This window comes from Dendropsophus ebraccatus, chromosome 4 (genome assembly GCF_027789765.1).
Source record: "Dendropsophus ebraccatus isolate aDenEbr1 chromosome 4, aDenEbr1.pat, whole genome shotgun sequence".
Classification (NCBI taxonomy): domain Eukaryota; kingdom Metazoa; phylum Chordata; class Amphibia; order Anura; family Hylidae; genus Dendropsophus; species Dendropsophus ebraccatus.
Genome location: NC_091457.1, coordinates 45,412,039 through 45,427,429, shown reverse-complemented (window position 1 = coordinate 45,427,429; position 15,391 = coordinate 45,412,039). Strand labels below are relative to the sequence as shown.

At 41.9% G+C, this 15,391-nt stretch overlaps 1 protein-coding gene across 2 annotated transcripts in view; it reads right to left on the bottom strand.

Moving 5' to 3' along the window:
- The window catches only part of LOC138789624 (potassium voltage-gated channel subfamily KQT member 1-like), a 133,427-nt gene that overhangs the window by 114,221 nt on the left and 3,815 nt on the right, over positions 1–15,391 (bottom strand). The window contains exon 1 of one of the 2 annotated variants that reach the window (XM_069968359.1): positions 1,168–1,233. The exons of the other annotated variant lie outside the window; for it this stretch is intronic. The gene's annotated coding sequence lies outside the window, so the exon portion shown is untranslated. Of the gene's footprint in view, positions 1–1,167; positions 1,234–15,391 lie in introns of those variants that run through there. 2 annotated transcript variants of the gene reach the window in all.

Below are 15,391 nucleotides of genomic sequence, written 5' to 3'. Positions count from 1 at the left end.
ATTGCATCTACTGAGGCTGGGTTTGCACTACGTTTTTGCAGTCTGTTTTCTAGAGAGGAAAAAAAAAAAAAAAAGAACGTGTTTGTGTGCATTCGTTTTGATCAATTTTTCCCTTCCATTATTAAAAAAAAAGCATACCAAAAAGCGTATCAAAACATCTTTTTTTGACTCACAAAAACTTAAACTTTGTTTTTGTGTAAGTTCAAAAAACAGATGTGTTTTGATACGTTTTTTTAATTTATTTATTTTTATAATGGAAGGCAATAGAAAAACAGATTAAAACAGATGCACACAAATACATCTGTTTTTTCATCCAATTTCTTCTGTGTGAACCCAGCCTTACACAGTTAAAAGGCGTTATCCAGGATTACAACACAGCTATTTTCTTGCAAAACACAGCACCACCCCTGTCCTCAGGTTGTGTGTGGTATTACAATTCAGCTCCATTCGCTTCAATGGAACTGAGTTGCAAAATCACATCCTAAGGAGGACAAGAGTGGTGCTGTGTCTGGAAGAAAGTGGCCATGTTTTTGGAAGGGAGAGAGGAGGAGGCATTACAGCACTTTAGAGGCTTGGAAAAGCCTCTTTAATACTTTGCACAGGAGAGTAAAAGTTTTTCTTTCTAGGTTACGGATATATCCAAGATATTATATGTCATATAATTGCCATAACAGCAGCAGTTTGGAACCTGAATTGTAGATGACAGATCCCCTTTAACTTCCGTTGGAGTTCCACCACATACCCTGAATGTTCCATATCAACCAATGCCATAACATTCATCTACTGTATATTATAGCAATTAAATGAATTACAATGTCTAAATGAGATTTCTGCTCCTTATTTCAGTTTCAGGTCATAGATTTCGGTCAACATTACTAGATAAGATTATAATATGGGAGGACAGTAAATCAAACACGGTCTTAAAAAAACAATGAATTTGGATTAGAGACATGAGAAACAATTGGTAATCCATCAGATCTGTCACTAAAAGAAAATAGCCTTGTTACAAAGTCATCTTAATCATTTATCTTACTCAAACAGGTGCAATACATAGGCCTGGGCAACAGAAAGGATCTCCTTGGGCGCACGCCTTACTAATGGCCAGGAAAAAACCTAATGTGGGGTAAAATAGAGATGGATGAAAATTAAAATTAATAGAAGAATCACCTGAAAACAAGACACCACCACCAGTTATCTCCTCGGCAGATATAGGTTTATATGGTCCATATATGTAAAGGGGGGGGGGGGATTTATCAAACATGGTGTAAAGTGAAACTGGCTCAGTTGCCCCTAGCAACCAATCAGATTCCACCTTTCATTTTCCAAAGAGTCTGTGAGTAATGAAAGGTGAAATCTGATTGGTTGCTAGGGGCAACTGAGCCAGTTTCACTTTACACCAGGTTTGATAAATATCCCCCATAGAGTATATGCACAGACCTTGTAAAAAGTCCATAGAGATCCCTATTACTGAGCAGATGGCTATCCTAAAGCTACTATATCATGCTTTTATATAGCATGAAATCTGTGACATAGTAGAAACATAGAAGATTGTCGGCAGAAAAAGACCGCCTGGTCCACCTAGTCTTCCCTTTCTTATAGATATATGTTTACATTCAATTATTGTAGATCAGGTAGTTGAAATCCCAATCCCAGATGTCATCTTTCAATGGAAAGTTGGAAGATTCTCTTATACATTACTCGCTGAATTCGCTAGGTTCAGCCGACTGTAATCTAATTAGTATGGCCAGCATTAGGGTCGCATTACACACAGCGATAACTGGCCAAATCAGGTTGATCCAAACAATTGTAGGTGTGTTTACACAGACAGATTTATATGACTAAATTTTCAAACGAAAGCCAGCAACAGACTATAAATAGGGAACGGGTCATAAAGGAAAGACTGGAATTTTTCCTCTTTTGTAACCCATTCCTGGCTTTGGCTTTAAAAATCTGTCAGATAAATCTGTCTGTGTAAACGCACCATATCGCTCCATGTAATAGAGACAACAATCAGCTAATGAAAAGATCATGAGCTGATCATTTTTTTAGGCCCTGACCTAAAATCATTGTTGGCGTTGGTGGTACATCGCTACGTGTAATAGCGATTACCTGCCGATGGCTGACAATTAAACAAACCGTTAATGATGTCCACACAGCCCTTACTAAACAATTATCGGGCCCAGTAACTGAGCGCCAATCTAGCAGATTGGCGCTCATTTACAACATTGATCGGCCTTCGTCGGCCCGTGTAATAGTATCCCTTAGACTCATCTCAGGCTAATCTCACCTCTATATATTGCCACAATCAAAAGAATTGGGATAACAAAGGAACGTTTAGCAAAGCGATGATTTTTACTATTAAACCATAGCAATTTATCTGTGTCTAAATGCCTAAGAAAAGTCATTAATACAATCATAAATAAGTAATTGTAATATATATATAAGTAATAAATAATAATAATAATAAGTAATTGCGTAAATATATATAATATATATGTATATGTATATATATGTATATTACAGTCATGGCCAAAAGGTTTGAGAATGACACAAATATTTTCACATGATCTGTTGCCCTCTGGTTTTTATGTGTTTGTCAGATGTTTTTATCACATACAGAAATATAAGTGCAATCATATTAGGAGTAACAAAAGCTTATATTGACAGTTAGAATGAGTTAATGCAGCAAGTCAATATTTGCAGTGTTGACCCTTCTTCTTCAGAACCTCTGCAATTCTCCCTGGCTGCTCTCAATCAGCTTCTGGACCAAATCCTGACTGATAGCAGTCCATTCTTGCACAATCAATGCTTGCATTTTGTCAGAATTTGTTGGTTTTGTTTTTTTCCCTGAGCCATTTAGTTATCACCTTTGCTTTATGGCAAGGTGCTCCATCATGCTGGAAAAGGCATTGTTGATCGCCAAACTGCTCCTGGACGGTTGCGAGAAGTTGCTCTTGGAGGACATTCTGGTACCATTCTTTATTCATGGCTGTGTTTTTAGGAAAGAGCCGATTCCCTTGGCTGAGAAGCAACCCCATACATGGTTTCAGGATGCTTTACAGTTGGCATGAGACAAGACTGGTGGTAGCGCTCACCTCGTCTTCTCCGAATAAGCCATTTTCCAGATGTCCCAAACAATCGGAAAGGGGATTCATCAGAGAAAATGACTTTACCCCTCAGCAGTCCACTCCCTGTACCTTTTGCAGAATATCAATCTGCCCCTGATGTTTTTTCTGGAGAGAAGTGGCTTCTTTGCTGCCCTCCTTGAGACCAGGCCTTGCTTCAAGGGTCTCCGCCTCACAATGTGTGCTGATGCACTCACATCTGCCTGCTGCCATTCCTGAGCAAGCTCTGCACTGCTGGTAGCCTAATCCCGCAGCTGAAACACTTTTAAGAGACGGTCTTGGTGCTTGCTGGTCTTTCTTGGGCGCCCTGGAGCCTTTTTGGCACCAATGGAACCTCTCTCCTTGAAGTTCTTGATGATGCGATGGATTGTTGACTGAGGTGCAATCTTTCTAGCTGCGATACTCTTCCCCGTTAGGCCATTTTTGTGCAGTGCAATAATGACTGCACGTGTTTCTTTAAACCATGGTTTACAGAAGAGAAACAATGATGCCAAGCACCAGCCTCCTTTTAAAGTGTCCAGTGGTGTCATTCTTATTTAATTATGACAGATTGATCTCCAGCCCTGTCCTCATCAACACCCACACCTGTGTTAATGGAGCAGTCACTGAAACGATGTTAGCTGGTCCTTTTAAGGCAGGGCTGCAATGATGTTGAAATGTGTTTTGGAGGATAAAGATCACTCTTTATAAAATTCTGGAAAATTGCCATTTAAAAAACTGAAGCAGTAGACTTTGTAAAAATTAATATTTGTATCATTCTCAAAACTTTTGGCCATAACTGTACACACACCATGAATACTCGGAACTGCGTTCATATCTATAAACTGTTAACTTGCAAACGATTAACAATGATTTGGAGGTCAGCTCAAAAGATGCAATCAATGACATATGAACGAATTTCCGTTCATTGCTTGATCGTTGCCACTTGCCACACTTACACCAGAAGATTATCGCTTAGATTCAAAAGATTTAACAGTTTTTTGCACGATAATCAGCCCATGTAAAAGGTTCCTTAACTGTATGTTTGGAAAATTATGCTAAATTTTTTATGTTTTATTCATCGCTACTTAGTAACAATAAGCATACATTACCTCCACAGACAGACAAAATATAATGCAATTGACTTGTGCTTCAAAGATGGAGAGAAGTGAAAATAGATGTATAATACATAGAGCAGACTGAAGAGATGAAGTCCAGATGCCCTAATCAAAAGAGTCCATCCTAAAGGACAGTCTTTAATATTTTAGGAGGAAAAACTAAGCTAACAGAAATAGAGCTGCATTCACACTGCCCCAGGACACATAGCAGAGCAGCGTCGCTTTAAATATTTTAGAGAAACAATAGGAGCATTATATTATGTCTGCGCCAGAGAGAAAAGAGGTGACACCTTGAGGTGAAGAGAGGACAACAGGGCAGGTGCAATATAGAGATTATTACATAAAATTACAGGTTAGGATCATGTAATTGTAACAAAGCTATTATTATAAAATTGTACATGTAAAATACTATCAACGTGGTATCAAATGAAGAAGAACATTTCTTCTTGTCTACCTATCACAGGCCCACATATTAAGACCACAGTTGCCAATGTGATCTTGTATTTTTTCTGGAAAACGTATCCAGAAATATTGGGAGGTCTGATTTAAGTCCCTTTAGAATCCCCAAGAGTGTCAAAATTACATCTGAATGATACGTTGGGATTAAATGACACTGAGCATTTTCTGCCATGGTATAAAAAGTGTAATTGTTCCAAAACAAATAATATAATTTTTCTACAAGACAAAGCGCTATCCCATGCTGCAAAAAACACCATTGACTCCTTGGTTACCATGGGCAAAAAAGGAGGAAAAAGAAAGAAATCATGGTTTTGGCACTAGTATCTCCTGACCTCAATCTTATTGAAAATCTGCAGAACATCCTGAAAGGATACCTTTCTTAGAACTTTTAAAATCTAAATCAACTGTACATGTGAAATAAAGCAAGTATGCAATTTACATAATTAATTTTTTTTCGTTATGCTTTAAAACAAAGCTATACTTACTTGTATCAAGGTCCAGTCTCTGTGCTGGTTAAAAAAAAAAAAAGGCTAAAAGGATATGTCCACACTACGGAATCCTGGCGGATCACTCATCACGGATTCCGCAGTTCGCCCCCGCGTGCATCTTCGCTGTTCCCATTCAATAATTTGGCAGATTCAGCGGTGGGTGATCTGCCAGGATTCCGTAGTGTAGACATACCCTAATGCAGAAAGTCCTGGTCATCTGCACGCTCACAGAGAAGGCAGTTATTTGACTGATGGACGCATTGAGCAGTGACTCTCTGTACTGGGGTTTGGTCTTATTTTTTTAAAAAAAAGCTGCCCTCAGGAGACTGGAGCTGTATACAAGTATAGCTTTGTTTTTAATCATGATAACAAAAAAAAAATTTAAATTGCAAACATGCTTTATATTACATTCCCTGTTGATTTAGGTTTTGAAAGTTATATTGAAAGAGCTCACTTTAAGTGGCACTCTGACTTCAGGTCAAAAAACACACTGCAGAAGCATATAGCATTGCTTACCTGTCTTCTCCAGTCTGAAATTAATACAAATCTATTTTTTTTTTTTTTGAGGTCTTAAATTTGCTCTTCCTGGTTGAAAAGTTCCTCAGTACTATAATTCTCAGAATGCATTGCTGTCCCTTTGCTCTCCATCAGTCCTTCCACCCTGCTTACTCCCCTCCCACAGCACTCCTGCCAGTTCCCCACCTAAACTGTTGCTGAGCATCTCATTTCACTGCAGACTCAATAAAGTGAGATTGTAGTCCTTGCTGCATTCACTCTGTCTGCTCTTTCAACACAAGGCAGCATGCTGTAAACACTCTCAGTCTCCCTAAATGCCCCAATAAAAAAAAAATTTAATCTATGTATGTGACAGGGAGATGATGATGTCACTATTCCCGATCATAACCTCAAGCCCACATCACCCACGGGGTGAGGCTAGAAGAGACTAGAGTCAACCAAGCCTCTTGGGACATTGTCTTGGGAATGAGGGGAGAGCCAGGGACCTGTAGAAAATGTGTAGTTCTTCAATTTTTAACTTCCTACGAGGGGTGAGTTATACAAAACTCACTATGACAACACTATATTAGCAAAGGCAGAACTACCGCCATAGCGGCTGCTATGGGGCCTAATGCTGTAACAGACCAGTGCCCCTTGAGAGGACATCAATTGCAGCACCAGGCTGCCAAGCGGGCCTCCTGGGTGCTGTAAACTGCGTTCCAGCCATCTCGATCTGGCCCTTTAACTGGGAGCACTCCTGATGAATGCTCACAGTTAAATGCCTGGCTGTGACAGGGTCAGGAGCCAAAGGGGGGATGCCTGCATGGGTTATACTACATACTAGTGGGCTTTCTCCTGGGGGGGGGCTAACTTACTGGGGGATGCCTACCTACCAGGGACACTACCTATGGGGGGGGAATAAATACAAGGTGATACTATCTACTAGGGAGGCTACCTAAACGGGGGGTCTGACTACTACATAGGGACACAGAGGAGCCCAACTATTGTATGAGGGGCACTAAAGGATTTAATTACTATATGCATACCTCCCAACTGTTGCGCAGAGGAAAGAGGGACAGTCACGGCAATGTGCCATGCCCCCGTAGCCACGCCCCTCATAACCGCATCCCCTGTTACCATTACATAAGAAACAAATATCACCAGATCTCCACCACATAGTGACTTATCCCCCCCTTATATCATTACTACATAACATCTAGTATACACAGAGCAGTCCTCTCCCTCAGCAGTCACCATATAGCGGTAGATGAGGCTGTACACCTGCAGACCTTATAGGTGATTGTATTGCAGGTATTCAGTGACTCATAGGGGACGTCTTCTCTGCTTCAGTTTTGTGTTTCTTGCCATCTTTCCCCTCCCCCTGTGCAGCAGTCCCCATAGAGTATAGCCCTCCCCCGTAGCAGCCCCTATATAGTATAGGCCCCATTCCTGTGCAGGAGACCCCCAAATGCACATAGTATAGCCCCCTTTGTAGCCCCCATATATTATAACCCCTCCTTTTTAGCCCCCACATGGTATATAGTATGCCCCTATGTTGTATTCCTCTTAGTAGCCCTTAGTATGCCCCTTAGTACCTTCATGTTGCCCCCTTAGTATGCCTCTTAAGGGCATACTAAGGGGCGTTCTTAGTACCCCCTAGTATGCCTCTTAGTAACCCCCTAGTATGCCTCTTAGTAACCCCCTAGTATGCCTCTTAGTAACCCCCTAGTATGCCTCTTAGTAACCCCCTAGTATGCCTCTTAGTAACCCCCTAGTATGCCTCTTAGTAACCCCCTAGTATGCCTCTTAGTAACCCCCTAGTATGCCTCTTAGTACCCCCCTAGTATGCCCCTTAGTACCCCCTTAGTATGCCCCTTAGTACCCCCTTAGTATGCCCCTTAGTACCTTCTTAGTATGCCCCTTAGTACCTTCTTAGTATGCCCCTTAGTACCTTCTTAGTATGCCCCTTAGTACCTTCTTAGTATGCCCCTTAGTACCTTCTTAGTATGCCCCTTAGTACCTTCTTAGTATGCCCCTTAGTACCTTCTTAGTATGCCCCTTAGTACCTTCTTAGTATGCCCCTTAGTAACTTCTTAGTATGCCCCTTAGTAACTTCTTAGTATGCCCCATAGTACCTTCTTAGTATGCCCCTTAGTACCTTCTTAGTATGCCCCTTAGTACCTTCTTAGTACCCCCTTAGTATGCCCCTTAGTACCTTCTTAGTATGCCCCATAGTACCTTCTTAGTATGCCCCTTAGTACCTTCTTAGTATGCCCCTTAGTACCTTCTTAGTATGCCCCTTAGTAACTTCTTAGTATGCCCCTTAGTACCTTCTTAGTATGCCCCTTAGTACCTTCTTAGTATGCCCCTTAGTACCTTCTTAGTATGCCCCTTAGTACCTTCTTAGTATGCCCCATAGTACCTTCTTAGTATGCCCCTTAGTACCTTCTTAGTATGCCCCTTAGTACCTTCTTAGTATGCCCCTTAGTAACTTCTTAGTATGCCCCTTAGTACCTTCTTAGTATGCCCCTTAGTACCTTCTTAGTATGCCCCTTAGTACCTTCTTAGTATGCCCCTTAGTACCTTCTTAGTATGCCCCTTAGTACCTTCTTAGTATGCCCCTTAGTACCTTCTTAGTATGCCCCTTAGTACCTTCTTAGTATGCCCCTTAGTACCTTCTTAGTATGCCCCTTAGTACCTTCTTAGTATGCCCCTTAGTACCTTCTTAGTATGCCCCTTAGTACCTTCTTAGTATGCCCCTTAGTACCTTCTTAGTATGCCCCTTAGTACCTTCTTAGTACCCCCTTAGTATGCCCCTTAGTACCTTCTTAGTACCCCCTTAGTACCTTCTTAGTATGCCCCTTAGTACCTTCTTAGTACCCCCCTTAGTACCCCCTTAGTGGAATACTAAGAAGGTACTAAGGGGGTACTAAGGGGGGTACTAAGAAGGTACTAAGGGGCATACTAAGAAGGTACTAAGTACCCCCTTAGTATGCCCCTAGTATGCCCCTTAGTACCTATTCAGTATGCCCCTTAGTACCTTCATAGTATGCCCCCTAGTCCCTTCTTAGTATTCCCCTTAACACCCCCTTAGTATGCCCCTTAGTACCTTCTCAGTATGCCCCTTAGTACCCCCTTAGTACCCCCTTAGCATGCCCCTAGCATGCCTCTTAGTGCCTTCTTAGTATGCCCCTTAGTACCCCCTTAGTATGCCCCTTAGTACCTTCTTAATATATCCCTTAGTACCCCCTTAGTACCCAATCTTGTGGAGCTTCTGGTGCAGGCTTCCGTAGTGCCAACAGTATGACCCGGTAAGCCCCGCAGCCGGTGCCCACCGCAGCGCTAACTATCCAGCAGAGTACACAGGGAGAGAGGAGGAGAGATGCCATGGACAACTAGAAATATGGTAAGTATAATGGGTCAGTCTCTTACCATATTTCCAGTTGTCCATGGTGTCTCTCCTCTTCCGGCCCGGTGTACTCTGCTGGTAAGTTAGCCCCTCGGTGGGTGCAGGGGGGGCGGGGCTTACCGGGTCATACTGTTGGCAACTATGGGCTTCCTCTTCCAGCTCCACGATGCCTGCACTCTTCTCACATCATCTGTGCCAATCAGGAGAGGAGTGCGGGCGCTGCGGGGCTGAAAGAGGAAGCCTGCACCAGAAGCCTGTGCATCACCTCCTCAGCATTGGGAGCATCGTACGCCCGGCCAGTAGGTTTCGCTGTAAGCGCTCATTAGGAGCGCTCACAGTGTAAGAGCTGCAGCTGCCGGTGTGAACGCCGGGGCCGGGGTGGGGACAGCGCGACACATGGGGGCCGTTCCAGGACAGCGGGACATCACCCCAAAACCGGGAATGTCCCGCTGGATCCGGGAAAGTTGGGAGGTATGCTATATGAGCGACACAAAGTTCTAACTACTATATGGATACAGAGGGGACTAACTAATATATGAGGGAACAGATAGAGCACATTGATGTGGACGACTCCTGTGAGTTATTGGCCGTAACTGCACTGTGATCACCTATGGTGTGTAGAACCTGTTTTTAGCTGATATATGCTGCTATATGGTCACTGGTGATATTGGACTATTGATTTTGTTCCCTAGCAGTGGTAGCATTATTCAGTGTGTGGTGGTATTAGTGAGTGAGTGGTGGTTCTATTTGTTCCACGTAAACTTGTACTGTTGGTATTATTGGTCTTAGTATACTGGATTTGGTCAGTAACAGTATGGTGGTAATGTTAGTGGTCAATGTGTTGCGGTAATTTCCCCTTGTATACTGGTATTATTGGTAATATTCGTCTCGGTTTACAGGATTTGGTCAGTAATTGTGATGGTGTTAAATATGGTAAGAATATACTGGTGCTATAAACCATGTAACCATGTTACAACTACACCTCATGGTTCAGTGGTCAGTTGGGAGGTTGGGGGGGGGGCAATCTAGAGTTTGATATGGGGCCCTGCCATTTCTAGTTATGCCCCTGTATATTAGTAAGATATCTCAGGGTGTTTTATTTACATATTTCTGTAACTGGAATACCACTTTAGAAGTTAATCTGGGAGGCAGTACTGGCATCCTCAAAAGAAATACAAGCAGAAACTAAACACGGACTTACAAGTTCAATAGATAAAATTAGCTCAAGTCATCTTAAAGAGCGGCTCATATATCAATATGTAACTTATGGTATAAATGTTATTAGGGCACATTTAATGTTTTTAAGGACTTCATTCTGAATTGGAATATAGCGTATAGCCAAAAATACTGATATAAACACATTAGTAACATTTACCATGAATAATAAATTGCTAATTATTAAAATCAAAATAATTTGGAAATGTAAAAAAACTCAAAACACTGGAAAAACATCCTTAATTTCTGAAGTTTGTCCAAGTGGGTCAAAGGGATACTAGTTCTCCTTAAAGAGAGTCTGTCAAAGATGTGTGGAGACTTAAAGGCCAATGGCTATTTCGGCTCCACTGGGAAATCTGGAAAGAAATGATATACAAAATAGCTCTGTCCAGGAACTTACAGACAGTTGGAAACCCCGATTAAGCCTAGTTATGGAAAACATGGATATTGGTTGTTATAGATTGCATAAAGAAGGGGAGTCAGGTGTAAAAGCTGGTTCCATCTATTGTGCAGTAGGAAGTTCTATTAGAAAATTATACTTGTGTGCTATTACTTCATTGCAGTCTATGGGAGTGACAGAAAGAGCACAGCGTTGCTAGCTTAGCTTTTGGTGTATTACCTATAGACTGCCTCCAGGTAGAGTAATTTATGGAACCTCATGGACCATGTTGTACTAGTGTCCATTATTTTTTAACCAGGGCCCATAGGAGGATTCTGTGAAGGAGCCATTCCCTGTGTACAGTAATGGGTTGGACTACTGTTCTGTTTTTGTATTGTTTGTTTCTTACTCTGTCCTAGCATGTACTTTATAAAGATGAATGTGCTTCCTCCTTCACTAGTTTCCTCCAGCAGTCCAAAAACATTTTAGTAGGTTCAGAAGTTTGCTATAAAATTTCCTAGTGTGCCGCTGTGTTTAGCCTCTCTGTTCATCTGACAAACTCAGCTCTGCTGCCTCTCGGTACACAACTTCTAAAGACTGAACAACATGATATAATTATAGACAGTCAGGTTCCTGCATGTTTGTTTAATGGGTTTTCCCAGCAGGTTTATAAAGCATAACAAAACAACAGACCCCTTTTTGACATGCAGCGTTTCACCACTGCCACAGAAACTCCATGGCCAGCCTTGAAGAAGGTGTATATACCACTCCTGCATGAGGTGCTTTTGGCACCCTATTTTATTTTATTTTGTTAATTTCTGCATAGTAGTGTTGTGCAGAGAGGCTGAACTGTTCAGATTCTCCAAACCCGAATGCTCAGCAATTGACTACAGCCATAGGCTATGTTCACACAACGAGAGACACCGGTCGTTCAGTGACCCGGCAGGGTCACAGAACAGCCGGTGTCAGATAAGATCATCCAGTTTTTTGTGACGCCGCTAGGGATCCTGGCTGGAGTGTATACCATGTATATATACTCCGTCCGGGATTCCATAGAAGGCAGCACTACGTAAGCTTGGTAGTAATCACAGCAATTGGTACAACAGTCGTGATTACTATGTAGCTTACATAGTGTGAACAAAGCCATAGTCTGTATTCAGGTTTTCCAGGACTCTCTAGTGCTGCATCCAACTTCTGCAGCCGCAAGGAGTGAAATGCAGATTGTTTGGGTTCAAGAAACGTTGCCAAACCTGAACAGTTTGGCCTATTTACTGAACACTACTAGGTGTGTTATCTGGACCAGTGGTACCCAAACTTTGAGGTAAGAAACCAAATTTGGCTAAAACCCTCCTCCCCCACTACAGTTTTATTCAAAAAGTAAGTCCTGTCTACTGATGTCATCTTTTGCTGTAATCCTGCCTGTGATGATAGAGAAGAGACAGAAGTCTGTTTTCTCTGTAGAGAAAACAATTCCAGCAATGTTCAGTTTCCAATGGCCTAAATAAGTCTCATGTACCCAATTGGAGAAAAACGTAATAGCTCAACTGTGACGCAGGCAAGTGCCACAAATATTTAGGTCATGTGACTTAGATGGGAGTCGTGTAGTGTAGCCCTAGCCTAAAACAAACTGAGTCACAGGTCAGAGTGGTTTTGGGCACATCCTAGCCAGGATGTGTGAACCTGGTCATAGAAACATACATGATTTCAAATGTGCCAGCCATATAGAGACGTCCAGGAAGCTCACTTATAGATTTTATTTAACCACCTACTGCATTTCCAAAATATTCCCAGGAGCCTCCTCGGTATGCTGGAGATGCCAGATAGAAACAGGTACTCTCATGCACATATGGTGGTCAAGGTGTAATATTATTAGTTATTGGCGATCCATTAGAGGTTTTGTAACACAAGTCTTTGTTTACAAGCCCCCATGGGATCCATGCTTGGTCTTATTATCATCATTAGGCCTAAGTGAGTTTCCAGTAGCCGAGAGGGTAGTATTGTTCCATATTCTTGTGACGGCCAGATCCAAAACAGCTACACTACCTATCATAGCTGAAATCAGGCAGGTTCACTTTAATTGTACAATGGAACATATAGTGAGGCACAGTAGTGTATCTAGTAATACATGTTTTACAGCTAAATTGAGTAAGTGGCTGCAATTTGAGAATCTAACAGTGCCCTGATTGGAATAAAAAAAAAAAACATTGGGACTGCAGCTCTTCTTTTTTGCACAGTTGTTAATACTACGTTAATATGTTATCTGGCTATACCAACGGTCTCCCACCACAAGTGTTCTCTCTCTCCCTTCCCCTCCCCCTCCTTTCTAATCTTTTCTATGCAAGATTGGCAACATGATTGTGATATATTATCTACTACAGTTGATGTACACATAAAGTCCATGTTCACGCAACATATATTTTGCATAAATCACGGCTGTTGTTGCAATTACATAGTATATGCTCCGTCCGGGATTCCAACTGGCCGTACGAAAAACTGACATGTCAGTTTTGTGCAGCCGCTATTCATTGAATAGCAGCTGCACCGACATGTCAGTTCACACAACAGATAATCACAGTTGTGTGCAATGGTGAATTGGGATGGGTGTGTGCCCGCATCCCAATTCAACAGAAAAGAAGATCATCTGTCCGGTACTGCAGCAGCATCCAGAATGATCTTAACTGACGTCAGCCGTTCTGTGAAACGACCAGATCACAGTATGACCGGTGTCTTACATAGTGTGAACATGGCCCTAAGATGTGCTGTTATGTTTGTTTTGCTCAGTTTAGAGCACAGTTTTGTTATTTACTGTGATGTAAATTATCTTTTTTTTTAAATTTCTTAGTTTGCACAATAATCTTGCACAATAGTCATTTCTCTAATGTAAGTCTATTATGAATATGGCACCAGAATAGGCTTCAAAGCATCCGTTCTCTCCACCCCAAATAACTATAGCTTATGAGACAAGCTTCCTGGTGCATCTCCCTGGCTGCTATCTCTAGCACGAGGCCCAGCATAACTCAAGTCTATGGTGCTAGAGATGAGAGCTTTGCAGGAAGCTCGGTAGAGATATCCATTACAGAAATGATGGTGTTGCACAATAGTAATTTTTCACATAACTGACCCCCACCACTGGAGGTACACTTTAAAGTGAACCAATCAGTAAAACAATGCCTGTGATGCTAGGGAAATGTGCTGATGCATCACCCAGCACACTTTCCAAACATGTACATACGGTATATCCGTAAACTTACTTTTGTAAACACTTGCGTTCTATGTAAATGAGCCCCAACTAGTCATATCGGCATTGTCCTTTACCCAAGTAACCATCGTCCCCTTGGCGCATCAGCACTGTAATCATGCCCCTCTGGGCGCGACTCAAAGCACTTTGTTACCATGACAGCAATGAGAGACGGGCCTTTCAGTCGGCGTGCAGATGTTGTAATTACGCCGCACTAGCAAAGTACAGTGGGTCCTCGCCATGCTGTACAGAGCATGTGTGCCGTAATGACAATGCACATGTTTGGGAAGTGTGCAGTGATGCACCAGCAAATTTCCCTAGCTTAAGGCTTGGTTCACACTGCGATTTTTCTATCCGTTTAGCGTATATGTTTTATGGAAAAAAACTTATGCAATTGTGTGCCATCTGTTTGGATCCGTTTTTCCATTGACTTCCATTATAACAAAAAAAAAAAAACGATCAAAACAGATGGGTTTTTTTGACGGACGTAAAATAGTGTTGACTATTTATTCTGTCTCTTAAAAGTAACCAATTAACAATTGAACAGATAGGAAAAATGCAGTGTGAACCCAGCCTTATAGGCCTTTTTTACGGATTGGCCCCCTTTAAATTCAGTTACTGTGGATTTACGAGCGACATTTTGCTGGTAGTTTGTTACAAGCATCTACTACTCTTTCAGTGAAGTAATAATTTTACAGGAAAGCCCCTGATAATCTGCTACCACAGCAGAGTAAAGAAAAGACAATCTCTTGCTTTGGAGGACCTTTCCAGCACCGCACTGCACGGTTTGGGTCCTTTTACACACACAGATATCGGACAGATTTTTAAGCCAATAATGGATTTGAGAAGAGGAGAAATCTATCTTTCCTTTATGGTCTGTTCCTGGTTTTGGGTTCAAAAATCTGTCAGATAAATCTGTCTGTATAAACGCACCCAAAGTTCTTGCATAGCGCCATAGAAGTATTGTGTAGGGATGCCTTGGGCTCAGGAGATGTGTCCATGCCATCTGCAACAGGTGTCAGCTGTAACTGTTAACAGTGAGCATTTCTGATCACATTATCTTATGGTGTGTTTACACAGAGAGATTTAACTGACAGATTTTTTAAGCCAAAGCCAGGAACAGACTATAAACAGGGAACAGGTCATAAAGGAACGATAAGATCTCTCCCCTACTCAAATCCATTCCTGGCTTTGGCTTCCAAAACCTGTCAGATCCATTTCTCTGTGTAAACACACCATTAGGTAACTCCTGTATTTGTATCTGTAATTCCAGGCAGCCATGGATGTGCCACCTACAATCATGGACAGTGCACTTCTCAAGTGAATTAAAGTCTATGAAGTCTGTCTGTTGATCTTAGTTCTGCAGGATTTGTCTGCAAAATAAATGAAATTTACTAAAGCGCTCCCCAAGAGGAGCCCCAGCAGAAGTGCAAACCTAGCCTGCGGCCTCATCCACACAACTCTACTTTGTGGTCCACAACTTCGG